The following is a 14,851-nucleotide window of genomic DNA, read 5'->3' as shown; positions in this document are numbered from 1 at the left end:
AAATCACACCTTGGAGCCCACGTAATTACCCATTCTCCCTTCTCATTAAACAGCCAGCACCCTCAGGTCTATTCCTTGTTCCCTCTGTCCTTGTTCCCTGGGTTTCTGTTGCTTTTGAGGGTTCTCCTGTCTCTTCCTCCACCCTCGTGTTTTCAAAATTACTTCGGTCTATTCCCCTTAGAGAAAATTTCCTAATACTTGGCTGCAAATGCCTTCTTTCTTTCAACCCCTTCAAGGAACCAGCTCCTTCCAGAAAACATTCCTGTGTTAATTTCCCTGAGAAATTTTTGCCCATGCCATCTTGTTTTTGAACTTTTATTGCATTTCTTTCAAGTTCCTTATGGAAGGAGCCAGTTCTTACGTGCTTGTGAAAGGCATTTATATAGTCCCCAGACAGTAAGTAGCCAGGCACAGTCTGTAGGCAATAAATGCATCTCTCTAACCTTTCAGAAACCTTATCTTTCTTTAACATGTTATCTTACCTTTTGCTCTCATTTCTCTTGTTTTTGACCCTTTCTTCTAGCCACTTTCCCACATAATCTCTTAGTTTACATTGCTAAAATTAAAATTATCGTCTGCTAGACTAACATGAAAGCACTTATCAATGTATAAAGAAGAAGTCGCATTTTGTAAAGTACACTTAAAATGGTGTATTTAAAAAAAAAAGGATCAGATTGGTAGAGGTTGTGTAAATGTAATACAAGAGATTCAGCCTTCCTGCCACTAAAATTGTTAACGGTATTTTCCACCAACTTCAGTAGGAGCAGGAGCTAATCCAAAATGATTCTGACCAAGAATGGAGAATTTTATTTACCATCTGCTTGGATAGCATCTTACTGTGTGTTTTACAGTAATATTTGGTGTTTGATGTCCATTTTGATTCTTCTTATCCAGATGTTCTGGGAGCATAAAATAGACATGGTTGCTATTTAGATAGGATGTTTGCTCAGTGCTGGTATAAACTGCTGCTTTTCTACAGGCTGTGAAACAGAAACGCTGTCCCTGTGAAAAGCTCTGCAGAATTAACGGGGCTTGAAGTCTTGGGAAATCCTCCGGGTCCCTCGCTGCCCTCCCTCCTCCTTTCTCCTCTCTTCCTCAGTATATGCTCTCTTCAGTTTTAGCTTCCGAAGATGAAAATCTTACCCCTGATAATGTCTTGTGGGTATTACAGTCTTGGATAAACAACATTTTTTGCAGGCTCTATTGGTCATGTCAGGTTGTATTCTAGTCATTTGCCCACAAAATGCCCTGAGGAGTCGCATACAACTCATCTGAAATGGTTTCCTATTTGTGTTTGTTATTAATGCTGTGGAATTGTTTAAGCATCCAAATTATATATATTTTTTAAATTATTTTTTTAAAATCATCCTTTTGCACTGCTCTGACAGATTTGCTGTAGAAAATTGGTGCTAAAACCTGGTTCCGTGTGTCATTAGGGCTGTATTATTTTTTCTGTCATCCCAGTCCTCCGCCTGAAATATTCTCAAGAGGCTGGGAAGACTCATGCTGCAGTTCAGTGCAAGATCGGAAAACTGTTCCAGCGTGTGGCATCCATGCTGTGCTGTCTGTCTCGCTTTCTCACCCGCCCACCCCTCCCCACGGCTGCCTCGCTCGGGCCCATTCGCCTTTTCAGTGGCTGAGATAAGATGTCAATGAGAGGGGAGGGAGGGTTAGCTGAGCTGCTGGAGGAATTGATTCTTGTCTGCCTCTCCGAGCAGTCTGTCTGCGCAGCAGCACATGATATGGTTTTGCACAATACCCCACTAATGCCCTAGTCAGCAGCTTCCAGGGGAAGAACAGTATTGAAAAAAAAATAAATAATAATAGCAGCCCTGCACGAGCTGCAGAGAGTGCATGGACCAGAGCTAAATTTGGAAAGCTAAAGCTTATTTCATGCAAGATTATTAGAATTATTTGGGTTTCCAAATGCATGCTCACACACATGTACGTATCGCTGGCCAGCTTTTCCACGTGACTCAGCTGGATCCAAATGCAGTTGTTATTTATAGATGGCAAGAGCAGTGATGGCATTATCTTATAGCACTCCAGTCCTGAAATTATAGCACTTGTATGCAGGCAGAGGGGGCCCGATGCTTTTTGTAAGAATTAAGGCAGGCTGCTCTTCTGTAAATGTCCATAGGATGAGGTAGTCACAAATAACCCTTTCCCTCTTCCCCATTTCTTTTTTATTTTCAGACAGAGTGAAGGAAGGTATTGAAAAGTCAGTGTAGGCTGTGATTTCTACTGGCTTCTTCCCTAGATGCATGTAAAAAGCAATTAGCCGTGTTCATTTTTTTACCTCTCCCCTATTCCATAAATAACCTACTTCTACCTATGTAAAACCATAAACATTCCCCTGAAGACAAGGAAACAGCAATTTCTAATCTGTCTAAAACCAATGTTCATACTTAGGCTTTTAAATAAAACAAGTCTCATGTTCAAAACCGCTGGGTGCTTGTAGCTCAGCTAATTGAACTGAGGCATGTACGTGTGCACTGGAGCTGTGTCTTTGGGTATTGCCTGTGCAGAGAAACAGCTGGCTGATTTCCGCCTCTGCAGAGTGCCGTAGCCTTGGTGCTGGGGCCAGACTCTGAGCCGCAGCAGGGAATTCATCTAGCTGGGGGAAGAACACAAAACAAAACCAAATAAATGTCAGGGTGGGGAAACAAAAACCAAAAAACCCCAACCAAACAAAAAAAAAACCAAACCAGCCAAACAAAAAAAAAAAACCCAGATCAGATTCCTGGTCAGGTTCACAGGGTGGTTGTGCAAAGAGATGCTTCAGCACAGCTGGGAGCATGCAAGCCACAGCAGGGCACGGGCACAGACCGCAGAAGACAGGGCTGCCTGAAGGTGGTATTGCTGCTGAACACGTTGTATCATGAAAATAATCTGAAGATCAGGGTAGGGTTATTTGAATGTTTCTTATTTTACGCCAGCTTGATTTTCTATGTGGCCCTAATTGTAACAGAGCATAGGTGATTTGCTAGTTTTGCTTTATTGGTAATAAATAAAATAAACATAGTGCACATTGTGTTGTAAAGGTTATCAGAATGCCTTAACAAGATCATCCATGCCTCACAAAGTCTGCTCCTTTAATACAACCATGTTTGAGGTAAGAAATGTCTGTTAGCCCAACGGACACAGCTAGAAGAAACGAACTTTCAGGGTAGAGAAGCCCTTCTCTTGCTCAAATTAGTTACCAAGTTCCCAGTGCAGCTTGGGAACAATTATTTGGCATTTAACTTTGGTATGTTAATTGAATGTTAATTAATTAGGCAGTTCTCAAGAAAAGGTGATTGGTACCAGAGGAGCAGAGCAGGTTGCTAGTAAAGGGAAGATAACAGGTTTTGTGGGGTTGGTAGGACACAGAGGGGAAAAAGAGAAGTAATGACTTTGTGTCATGGTTTAACCTCAGCAGGCAACTAAGCACCACACAGCCGCTCGCTCACTCCTCTCCCGGGTGGGATGGGGGAGAGAATTGGAAGGGTAAAAGTGAGAAAACTCATGGGTTGAGATAAAGACATTTTAATAGATAAAGCAAAAGCCGCGCACGCAGGCAAAGCAAAACAAGGAAGTCATTCACCGCTTCCCATGGGCAGGCAGGTGTTCAGCCATCTCCAGGAAAGCAGGGCTCCATCACGTGTAACAGTTACTTGGGGAGACAAACGCCATCACTCTGAATGTTCTCCTGTCCACCTTCTTCGCCCAGCTTTATATGCTGAGCGTGATGTCACACGGTCTGGAATGTCCCTCTGGTCAGTTGGGGTCAGCTGTCCTGGCTGTGTCCCCTCCCAATTTCTTGTGCCGCCCAGTCTCCTCGCTGGTGGGGTGGGGTGAGGAGCAGAAAAGCCCTTGGCTCTGTGTAAACGCTGCTCAGCAGTAACTGAAACATCCCTCTGTGTTATCAACACTGTTTCCAGCACAAATCCAAAGCATAGCCCCATACCAGCTACTGTGAAGAAAATTAACTCTATCCCAGCCAAAACCAGCACACTTTGTTAGAAAACTTAATGCATTAACTGGGCAGTGAGATGGGAAATGTCGCTGCCTTGAAATTGCAGTGCATGTGCATGTCTGTCTGCTCAGCATTGTTCAAACAGAAATAAGTCAGTTAAAAACTCCTGTAGGCTGAGTTTCTCTTTGCTGATGTCCTTAACTGTTTTCATGCTCAGCACATTGTGTTGGTTTTATGTGGCAAGGTTTTGGTAGTGGGGGGGGTTACAGGGGTGGCTTCTGTAAGAAGCTGCTGGAAGCTTCCCCTGTGTTCGAGAGAGAGCGAGCCCATACCAGCCGGCTCTGAGATGGACCCGCCGCCAGCCAAGGCCGAGCCAATCAGTGATAGTGGTAACGCCTCTGTGATAACATTTTTAAGAAGGAAAAAAAGTTGGGACAGTGGGAAACAGCTGCTGGAGAGAGGAGTGAGAACATGTAAGAGAAACAAGCCTGTGGACACCAAGGTCAGTGAAGAAGGAGGGGGAGGAGATGCTCCAGGCGCCGGAGCGGAGATTCCCCTGCAGCCCGTGGTGAAGACCCTGGTGAGGCAGGCTGTCCCCCTGCAGTCCAGGGAGGTCCACGGTGGAGCAGATCTCCACCTGCAGCCCGGGGAGGACCCCACGCCGGAGCAGGTGGCTTCCCGAAGGAGGCTGTGACCCCGTGGGAACCCCGTGCTGGAGCAGGTTCCTGGCAGGACCTGCGGATCTGCGGAGAGAGGAGCCCGTGGAGCAGGTTTTCTGGCAGGACTTGTGACCCCGTGGGGGACCCGTGCTGGAGCAGTGTGCTCCTGAAGGACTGCACACCGTGGAAAGGACCCATGCTGGAGCAGTTCATGAAGAACTGCAGCCCGTGGGAATGGCCCACGTTGGAGACATTCGTGGAGGACTGTCTCCCGTGGGTGGGACCCCACGCTGGAGCAGGGGAAGAGTGTGATCAGCCCTCACCCTGAGGAGGTGAAGCGGCAGAAAATAACGTGTGATGACCGTAAACCCCATCCCTGTCCCCCTTGTGCCGCTGGGGGGGCTTGGTGGAGAAATCCGGGAGTGAAGTTGTGCCCGGGAAGAAGGGAGGGGTGGTGGGAAGGTATTCTGAGATTTTGTTTTATTTCTCATTACCTTACTCTGGCTGATTTGTAATAAATTGAGCTAATTTTCCCTAAGCTGAGTCTGTTTTGCCCGTGATGGTAATTAGTGAATGATCTCTCCTGTCCTTGTCTTGACCCACAAGTTTTTGTTATATTTTTCTCTCCCCTGTCCAGCTGAGGATGGGGGAGTGATAGAACAGCTTTGGTGGGCACCTGGCGTTCAGCCAGAGTCAACCCATCACATAGTTGTAATTTTTCTTTCAGAGTGAAAAACAAGATGCAAGGATAGGGTCAGGGTGCTGTCGGCTCAGTTCTGTGCAAGTTTGAAGTTTGTATAGTGTGAAAAATGGTCCTGCAACCCCCAACTTTGACAACTTAACATTTTTTTTTTCCTTTAGTACTTAAAGAGAAGTTGGCAAAGGCTGTATTACACTAATTGTACAAAAATAAAAAAATTCTGATGACACCTGATAAAACATTCTTTTCCCATAAAATGTAAAATAATGTAAAATTAAAGCAAAGAGTGAGACTGCAGAACCAAGAAGCAAAAGTTCCTAAAATAGCTTTTGGTCCTTCTCAGAAGTTCTGAGAATGTTAACTTTGGAAACACGTTTCTGCTATAAATTTTGGTTGTGTGGGTTTTGTAATTTTTTTTTCCTCCTTGAAAGCCTCTCCAGATGTTTTACAGTTGCTGTTTGAAAATGTTCCATGGCAGGCACAGAGACTGCGGGCACAAAGCAGTAACCCCTTGATGTGGTGGTTGTGGTTTTTCCTTGCAAAGAGAGGAAGGTGTATGATCATCTCTGTTCTGGGACTCATTCTGTCACAAATGGTGTGACCTTCAGCAGCACATCACCTGCTCTCGGTTTCTTTCATCTTCAAAACTTAGCCAGCAAGCCATATAGCTGGATTGCCACTTCAGCAGTCTCTGCAGGAACACCCCACTCTGTAACTGAGATGTTAAGTATTTTTTACATTTCTTGTCTTTTTGTAATAATTATAAATAGAAGCCAGATTTAAATATTTTTCCAATGCAGGCTGTTTGGTTGAAATTCCTATGTTCACAATCATAGATTCATTTCATTGTAAAAGACTTCAAAAAGTCATGTATGCTATGCCCCCTTGCCTGAAGAAACCCTAATACCATTCTTGCTGGATATTTATCTGACCTTTCCACAGCATCTCCATTCATGGAAATTCCTCAACTTACCCCTTTAGGGCATTTAGGATCATTAGGATGCTCCTAATACTTAGCCTGTGTCTTTTCTATCTGTTTGTGTATTATATTTTGGTGTTTCTACTGTGTTATATGGATAATGCTTTGTTACTCAGTAGATTGGAATACTGCTGTCAATCTTCCCTCTTCTAAAAACAAAACAAAACCACCAAAACCCCTACTCCATGCAATCTTTTCTTGCAGGTTATAGTGATACTTTTTTTCCTAATTATTCTGATGACTTTTCTCCCCCTTCTGTGGCTGCACATTGTGGTGGGGTAGAGTGAAAGGAGAACTGTGCATCTTTCAGACTTGGCTTCCACTTGTGCAGCCAAGGAGGCTGGTTGAGTTCGCTGCAGCAGCATGTCATGGCTCAGCCACTGCACAGCTACTGCCTTCAGCTCCACTTCCAAGAATTCCTGCCTTCGGAGGTGGTTCTCACCCTGTTGTTGGGAAGGTGGACAGTGTCGTACTTTGTACTTGTCCCTGTTGGACATAGTTTCAGAACATTTCTCCAGCTTTTCAAGATGATTCCAACACCAAATTTCTGCAGTGAACTGATGCTTCTTTCCAGCTTGTACCATCTGTACCTTGACTAAGAACGTATTTTAGCCCTTTATCCGTCTGCATCACTGATATCCATAAATGAAGCATTCAGTAATTTCAGATCTAGAACAAGCTCCTGCAAAACCCCATCCGATAATGCTTGTTTCTATTACTGATCGTTGGTTTAATAGTTTGGTAAGCTTAAGTTTCCAGCCATTTTGTGTTGTGTTCAGCTAGACCTTATTTCCCACGTTTATTTGTAAGAATGTTATGTAAAGCAGAACTGAAGCCTCACTAAAATCAAACTAATCTGTGCTTGAGGTCTCTTGTCTGCTAGTATAAAGAAAGTACAGAAGTGGGGTGTAATTTGTTCCTGACAAATCCATTTTGGTTGTTACTCATTTTTTACCTTCCTCTTGGTCCTTTTGAATAGTTTGGGTTATTTTTCCCCAGTAGGAAACTGAACCTCCAGTTCTGCGGTTACTCCTTTCCCTTTTTTGAAGACAGCCACTAGATATTCCCTTTTCCAGACTTTCATTGCCATACTGATTGTGCATGGATTCCCTGTGTTCAAACTCTGGTTAAATGCCTTTGGTATTTTTTTCTAGCACTTTTGGGTGTTAGTAGATAGTGTTAGCTCAGGAGTTGTTTACAGCAGTAATTGGAGGGCTCAGGATGGATTAAGTAAAACTGAGCGTCTCACCTACAGGTCACTAGTTTGAATGTAGGCAAAGATGGGTTAAAGTGAGTCACTTCCATTTTTCAGATGCCTGTATTATTGTGTGAAATCTGTTGATGACTAGAACTGGCATTACCAAATAAAAGCATATAGCAGTAATGAAAGACACTGTTGTTTGAAATCTAAGCAGTGAAACCAACAATGGGATGAGTAAGAAAACAAGCAGCCTATGCTATTGGAGTGCATTTCCTTTGGAAAGCCATATCCAAAATTCACTTGCTGGTGGCCCTTCACCAGCTTTGTCGTCTTTTTATAATGGGGCATGTTTTCAGATGTAGCAACGTGGGTACAGCTAAGCCTAAATGAGATGCTTACGTATTTTATCTGGATCCGTACAGAGTGTTTTGTGCTTGCCAAATTGAGCCATTGTTGCTATGTTTTGTAATGTATTACTTCAAAGTTAATGTAGTGAATCTGGTAAGATGCTCTGCCAAGTTTTGGCAAGTGTAGAAGGAAACTGGGGAATCCCAGTTCCACTGAAGTCATGGGATGAGGATAGCAGTATTCAAATCCGTGTCTTCAGCCTGTAATATTCCAATTGGCAAGAGCTTTTGGGGAAGCCTATATATATATGTCTTGAAAGGTATTTGTGAAGGGCTGAAGATACGCCGAGGCAAGCTGGACCATATTCAAGACCAGACTTGTACATGGTGTCACTCCCATGCAGCATCCTTGAAAGCACATGCTAGATAACTCTCAGGTTTGCAGTAAGGGTTTTATTGAGTAAAACCTCTGTTAATTAATTTGATATTACATTCAGTTTAATTAGGCATTCCCCGTGTTACCTATTTTGCTACAAACCTGTGTGGTGTTTGGCTTTTTAATGATAATACATAACTGCATTATAGATCCTAGTGGGGCAAAGCTGGGTATTTCTGCAGGACACAGCTGTAGCTATAGTAATGAAGGAGGCATTGGTGATAAAGGACATTACTTGGATATTAGTGGTAGAAACACGTATCATACCATTTGACATTGTTGAACCGTGGCTGTTGACTTTGTGTTCCTGTTGCAATTAGCGGGGTGGTTCATGCCTCCCAAAGCAGGGTTTGAGCCAGCCACCCCCTTTGCTCTGCTGGGGAATTCAGTTCCACACAGTTTGCTGTGCAGTTGCTGGGACTAGCACTTTTTACACCTGTGTGCATTTGGAGGTGGTACCAAAGATAAAACTTGCTCTCCTCACTACTCTACTAGTGGAGCAAGTTTGTATTGGTACTTGCAACTTCAGATAAAATCAGTCAGTTTAATCGAGCTTATTTACTTGGACTGTTTAAGCTAACATCACTGATTTTGCCTGACAGAGAACAGCAAGCAGAGTCCTCAGCTGCTTGAAAAAAAGCAGCCAGCTGGGGTGTAAGCCTCCCGGGACGAGTTGGAGCAAACACCTGGGAGCAAGCGCCGACTCTGTGCCCTGTGCCCCTGCTTGAGGAGTGGGCATCTGCTGGCAGCCAGAGGGGTAGGCCTGGGAGGAGGGGTGGACTCCCTGGGAACCGTTGCGAGTCCATCTTGAACAGCTAGGCTGCTGAGAAATGACTACTTCGGCTTTGTAGTTGGTATTATACATACTCCTTTTGTGCTCTCGGCTTTGAGGCAGATACAGAGCAGAAGCTTGTGTAATGACAGGGATAGGGCTTGCCTGTCACAGGGTTAGGACATGTAGCGGCACCTTGAAAGAACTGAAGAGGAGGGGCAAACACGCATACTCTGAATTTCTCCTAATGGATAGTTACATCCTGTTTCCTTTATGGCCTTGCTTTCCTGCCTGGACTGCCTGTCCAACAGGTTAGCCAGCCATTGCCAGGCTCTGCTGGAGTGTGTGAGGAGGAGAGCTGCAGGAAAATCAATCCTTGAAATAGTTTGTGGTGACCAGTTTCTCCCTCTCTTTTTTCCCCAGCTCTTTAAAAGCAAAATGGCTTTTAAAACACGAGGAGAACATCCAATTTACTGCTTCCCAAAATTGTGGACAAAGATTCCATCCTTTTAATGCAATTGAAGTTATTTATCTAATATTACAGCACATTGAGCATTAGGTGGTTAACATTTTTAATATATTTTTCCAAACAGTATATAGTTCCATTTTTCTGCATTGAAGGAATAACATTCTTAAATAACCAAGACAATAGTTATTTCCTCTCCTCTCCTTCTCTTCTCTTCGCTGCTTCCCTTTCTGCCCCACCAAATTATCTCACTGGATGATTTATAAAAACTGTATTTAGACTGCAGTCTATACAGAAGAGGATAGAAAGTCCTGGGTAGCTCTGTATACCGCTTACCTGGAATTCTCCATGTAAAAAATACAAATTTGTTTCTAAGAGCAATATAAAATTAATGGATATGATCTGCAAAAAAATGTTGTATTTTCTTACTTATGCTGTAAATATCTTTTCAGCCAAATGATTTTCCTTCTGAGACACAAAACCAAACTAGTGAGACAGTGCTGAATAGATAGGTCTCTGAATCAAACTCCTCCTCTTTCCTAATATTTTCATTGCAGTGAGTAAGAAATGCAGGTCTGCCGGTCTGCCTATTGAACTATCTCCTGCAGCTTAACTGCAGCAAGGAAGTGGTAATCCTATTGTGCTCCTCCAGCAGTCTCCCGGGAAGCAGAAGGCATTGAAATTACTGAGCTGTTGTCCTATCCTCTCCTTACCTGTCTTTGTGGCTGTAAATACAGTGTCTGCCTGTAAATAACAGTTTGCTGCACCTTTAAGCACATTCCCTAACAAGAGGCAGCGATTTACTGAGGTGATAAGCTGTAACTAATACTAGGGTATCATAATAGGTAAATAGATTAGCACCGTGCTTCTCTGTGTTTTGCTTTCTAGGGAGCCCACTGGCTCGTTCACCTGGAGATGCTTACTATGGCACTTTGCACCGCGCCGAGTTAAATCAGTCAGTTAACAGGATTGCAGCTATCGGTGCTGGTGTGGATGCAGCTAATGAAATGCATTAGTGAATCTATGGGGCAGCATTGATCGCTTACCCTGTTTTCCATCCCCTTTCTGTTTCCTGGCCCAAAAGGGTTTGTAATGGGCTGTACCAATATTCGATGCTATGGCTATAAACTATCCTTTGAGCTGCGTCCATCAGCATCCATCACGTAATTTTTGCAAATATACTGGCACCATTTGTCGTCAAGAAGAAAGAAGTGGCGTGGGCAGCCTGGGCATGATCCATGGCTTCCCCCAGCTTGAACTCCTTGGTGTTCCTAATGGAAGGACCCGGCGCTTCTAAAGTGGTTGTGATGCTGCTGCTGGGTGACAGGCATGCATGGCTCTGAGGGACAGGAAGGTGCCATGGAGCGGGCAGTAGAGGCCTTTGTTTCTGTACTGCCTGGCAGGTTTTCGGCACAAAAGGGCCCTCACAGGAAAGGAACAGTACCAGGGGATGTGGCCAGTCCTAATAATTGTGTCACAAATCTTGTGGTATTTGGCACGTTCCTAAAGACCTGGCTCCTAGAGGCAGGGGATTAAATAACAATTGCTTCCTTTCTCTTTCAAGCAAGGCTTAGCTCTGTGGTTGCAGAGAAATGCTTGAAATGTGACTCAGGATGGGGGGGGGAATCTTTGCCTTCCAGCCCCCTTCTCTCTCCTCGTCCCCAGGATCCCAGTGGGGATACGTTGTGATATCTTACGATTTTTTTCAATGAAAGTGTTTAAAACTATTGGAGGCATCCAGAAGGACATAAGGTGTGGCCAACTCTGGGTGTGTGGGAGTATTTCTGAGTATTTTAAGGAGAGGTCAGTCACGTTCTGTGCTGAGACACACTCTTGCAACGTCTGGTCCTCTTCAGAGAAAGGAGAAACAAAAATGGGACTGGGTGGCAGCAAGCTGAATATCTCTGAACGGTTTTTTTCTCTTGCTTCCTTAGAGAAACCCCTTGGGCTACTCACAATTGAAATTTCTCTCATTTTTAAATCTTTCTGTTTCACAGATGTGAAAGCTGAGGCTGCTCATTTCTGTGTTGGTTTCCTAATGCAGTCATTGTTAGCAAATCAGTATTGATTTATTCCTATGAAAATGCATCAACGCTTAAAGTAAAACGCAATCCCATTAAGAATGATACAGGTTTTGCAGATGGAGAAAAGTAGGTCAAATACTGCACCAATCATCCCAGAGTGTGTCCCTTTAAGCCAAATAAATGTGTGAATACACTTAAATTGTCAGCATGTCATTTGATTGCCATTATTTTGCATCTTTTGGCATGAACTGGCAGAGCCCTGTGACTGAACAGGGGTTGAACACGTCAATTCTGGTGTATTAACCAGGTTGTATTTTACACCTGGGCTGCATACGGGGGCGGAGGGGGGTGCATGTTTAACGATTTTTCCTTTCTTCCCATTGCAACAGTTGACTTCAACTTTAGCAGGAAAGCCACATCATTATATGCAAGGGACATTGTAGCAATGCAGCACAGGAACACGATTTAAATCTGATCATTAAACTGCCGCAGCAAGAGGCTGCGAGAGACGGTGTGGATGGTCCATCTGCAAAATCTGTGCTCCTGTTGTACAAGGAGGAGGGGCGGAGGGGGGGAGAAAAAGCAGCTGCTTGGCTGTGCTATGAGAGGGAGAGACTGACTGTTGGCACCATCTGTAGCTGTCCTTTGTGCTTGCTGCTTTATCTGTTCATTATAGTAGGGTACTGAATTTCTCGTGCTTTGAGTGTAAATGAGTTGAGATGCGCCTAATACTGTCAGCATAAAAAGCAGTAACTAAGTACACTAAAGATGAATAGTGTAATCTGTAAATTCATTTTGAGTTTGTTTCATCTTGCTTGAATAGCCCAGGAAGTGATGTTCTCCAGAAGCCAGCTGTACCAGATGTGCATGTGGGGTATATATTCATCTTACCAAGCGGAGAGCAGAGCGGTGGAGGTGGATGGGGCAGGGGACATGGGAGGCTGCCCCAGCATTTCCAGCAGAGGAGAGCAGATTCCTTTAGAGGGTTCTTGCTCCTACTGAGCATGATAGAGGGGGACTGGTAACAGCTCTGTTTTCATTCCATGCACAAACACCGATTCAGGGAAAAGAGCGATTATTATACATGGTACATGAGTCGAAATGTTCTGGGGGAGGAAAGGTTAAACCTCTCTGTAATGACTGCTGTGATAGGGATGAGTAAAGCTGCTACGTTTTATACCTTCAGTCTCTTAGTTTCTAAAAACATGAGTCCTCTCCAGATAACTTGTAGAATGAAACCATCCAGCTTATCTTCAGGACCTCTTTGTTCTTTGATGGTTTACATTTCACTTTTATAAATGTGTGTACTGGATATTGGTGGTAGTAATAACTCATTAAGATCTTTTCTTATCTTCACCTCACCAAAGCAATGCTCTCTCATTGGCATATTCCTTTTCCTGGAGTTCTCTGCTTTTTTTCCAAGCAGGTTTGGCTTTTGTTTGCAGATGCATGCCCTCAGACCTGTTGGGTTGTTGCTTTTATCTTATTTGTCAAGTGCATATAGGTGTGCAGAAGGAGCAGCTCCCTCCTCCCATCAAAGCCTCATTTAAGATGGACGATTTCCATTTGATGCTGTAGTAATTACACTCAGCTGTGGAAGTGCTCAGCATCCACTATTACTCTGTGACGGCTGCATTTAGCGTTCAGCAGAATACTTCGTTCGTGTTTCTCAGAGCTCAAGTGGCCATGGTGCGCGGGAAGAAACTCTACAAGGCAGGGATTTGTATCGCCAGGCAGCTGGAAAAGGGGGAGGGGGGCCTTTGTCACTGGCATATTAGTAATGATATGCCAGGGATAAAAGGTGAGTATAATTTGATCAAATGCTTGTTGACAGATTCCTTGGCTAATAGAGAAGCGGCTTAGACTGACACTCGTTGCTGGAACGTTTCAGAGCTCTGGGGAACACTTTCTGTAGGCTACATGTGAGGCTGACAATTTCCGAATGACCATATTTAGTTACATAAGGGAGCACTGTCCCCTTTTTGTCACAGCAGAGCTCTAAAATGCCTCCCTACACACCGCTCTTGACCTTCCACTTGATAAATGCAATGAAATTACCACCTCTCCTTTGTCCAAATGTGTGACTAATTCACAAGAATGGCCTGGGATTTAAGTATTTTGCTTGTGTGGCCATTAAATTTGAGAAATTCCAATTGTTTTCTGTACTGAAAAATCATATTTGTGGGTATTCTTGGCAAAGCAGGTTCCTTCTCCCCCGCCCCCCCAAATATGACTTTACAATTAGTCTCTTTGGAATTTGTTCTGTGTTAACAGTATCTGTGAGTAGGTACTGTAAAAAGAAGGTGGTGTACCCTGAAATGATAGTTTGCTACTGCTTATGGTTATGCTGTTTGGTGAAAAGACAACCATTAGAAAAACAAGAACTGAAAAATAAAAGCCTCAAATTTAGAGAATTCTGCACTTGTCTCTTTTAAACCAGCAAGCCTAAAATTACACATTGAGCTCTCTAACTTTAAACCGCTGCGGCAGCTTGGGTTTTGAGTAGTTTTCTGGTTCTCACCTACTTGTGCAATCTGTTGATTTGTGTTCGGTTCATAAAACCTCAGGAGAGCACTTAGTTAAAAATTAAATAGAAAGCATTTTTTGTTCTGAGGGTTTTATAAAGCAATCTTTAAAGAAGGAAAAACCCCCAGCACTTCCACTTGAGAACGTTTCTTCAACTGCAGAATTTTGCAATTAGTTTGCACTTCGTTCTGGTGAAACTCTTCACCGTGTCATACCTTGGTGACTTTTTACCAGAGCCACTTCTGATGCTGGAATTAAACAGGCAGCTCTGAGGCTCTGTTGGGTGTTGCTGGAGGCTTCAGTGGGATGTCTTGGCTGAGTGCACTCATGGGAGCCAGATTTCACCCGCAGTCACTTTCTGGGGCTCTGCTTACTGCAAAGTAGGTGGTTTCTGTAACAGGGTCTGGTCTTTTCTGAGTGTGGGCGCATAAGAGAGAGGCCATGTTTTCAGAGATAATGGCCCCTTTCATGTTTTCAGAGGGCATTGCAAGCTTTTCATCTCTCTAGGAAACCTCTGCATCTTCATAGTTTATAAGCGTGATTTTCCTGTAAGCACAGAATTACCCTCATTGACCAGAAGATTAGGCACATAATGGAAATACCCATTTAGGGGTTGTGCTGGATCAAATATAGACTTAAGTGCCTAACTTTGTATCCATACATCAGTGTGGCCATATTCTCCTGTTTATTCAAGACTGGTAGCTGATAGCAGTTTCGGAAATGAATTCCTGGACATGGGTTTCTCTTCATGCCTCTCCGATTAATCTTTTGCACAAAAATAGC

The 14,851-nt window shown here is 43.7% G+C and overlaps 1 protein-coding gene across 8 annotated transcripts in view; it reads left to right on the top strand.

Moving 5' to 3' along the window:
* ZMIZ1 (zinc finger MIZ-type containing 1) overlaps positions 1 to 14,851 on the top strand; it is a 363,572-nt gene that overhangs the window by 293,296 nt on the left and 55,425 nt on the right. The gene's annotated exons all lie outside the window — the stretch shown is intronic.

The sequence above is a fragment of the Buteo buteo genome, chromosome 4 (assembly GCF_964188355.1).
Source record: "Buteo buteo chromosome 4, bButBut1.hap1.1, whole genome shotgun sequence".
NCBI lineage: Eukaryota > Metazoa > Chordata > Aves > Accipitriformes > Accipitridae > Buteo > Buteo buteo.
Note: the sequence above shows the minus strand (reverse complement) of the source record. Positions and strands in the feature narration are given on the sequence as shown.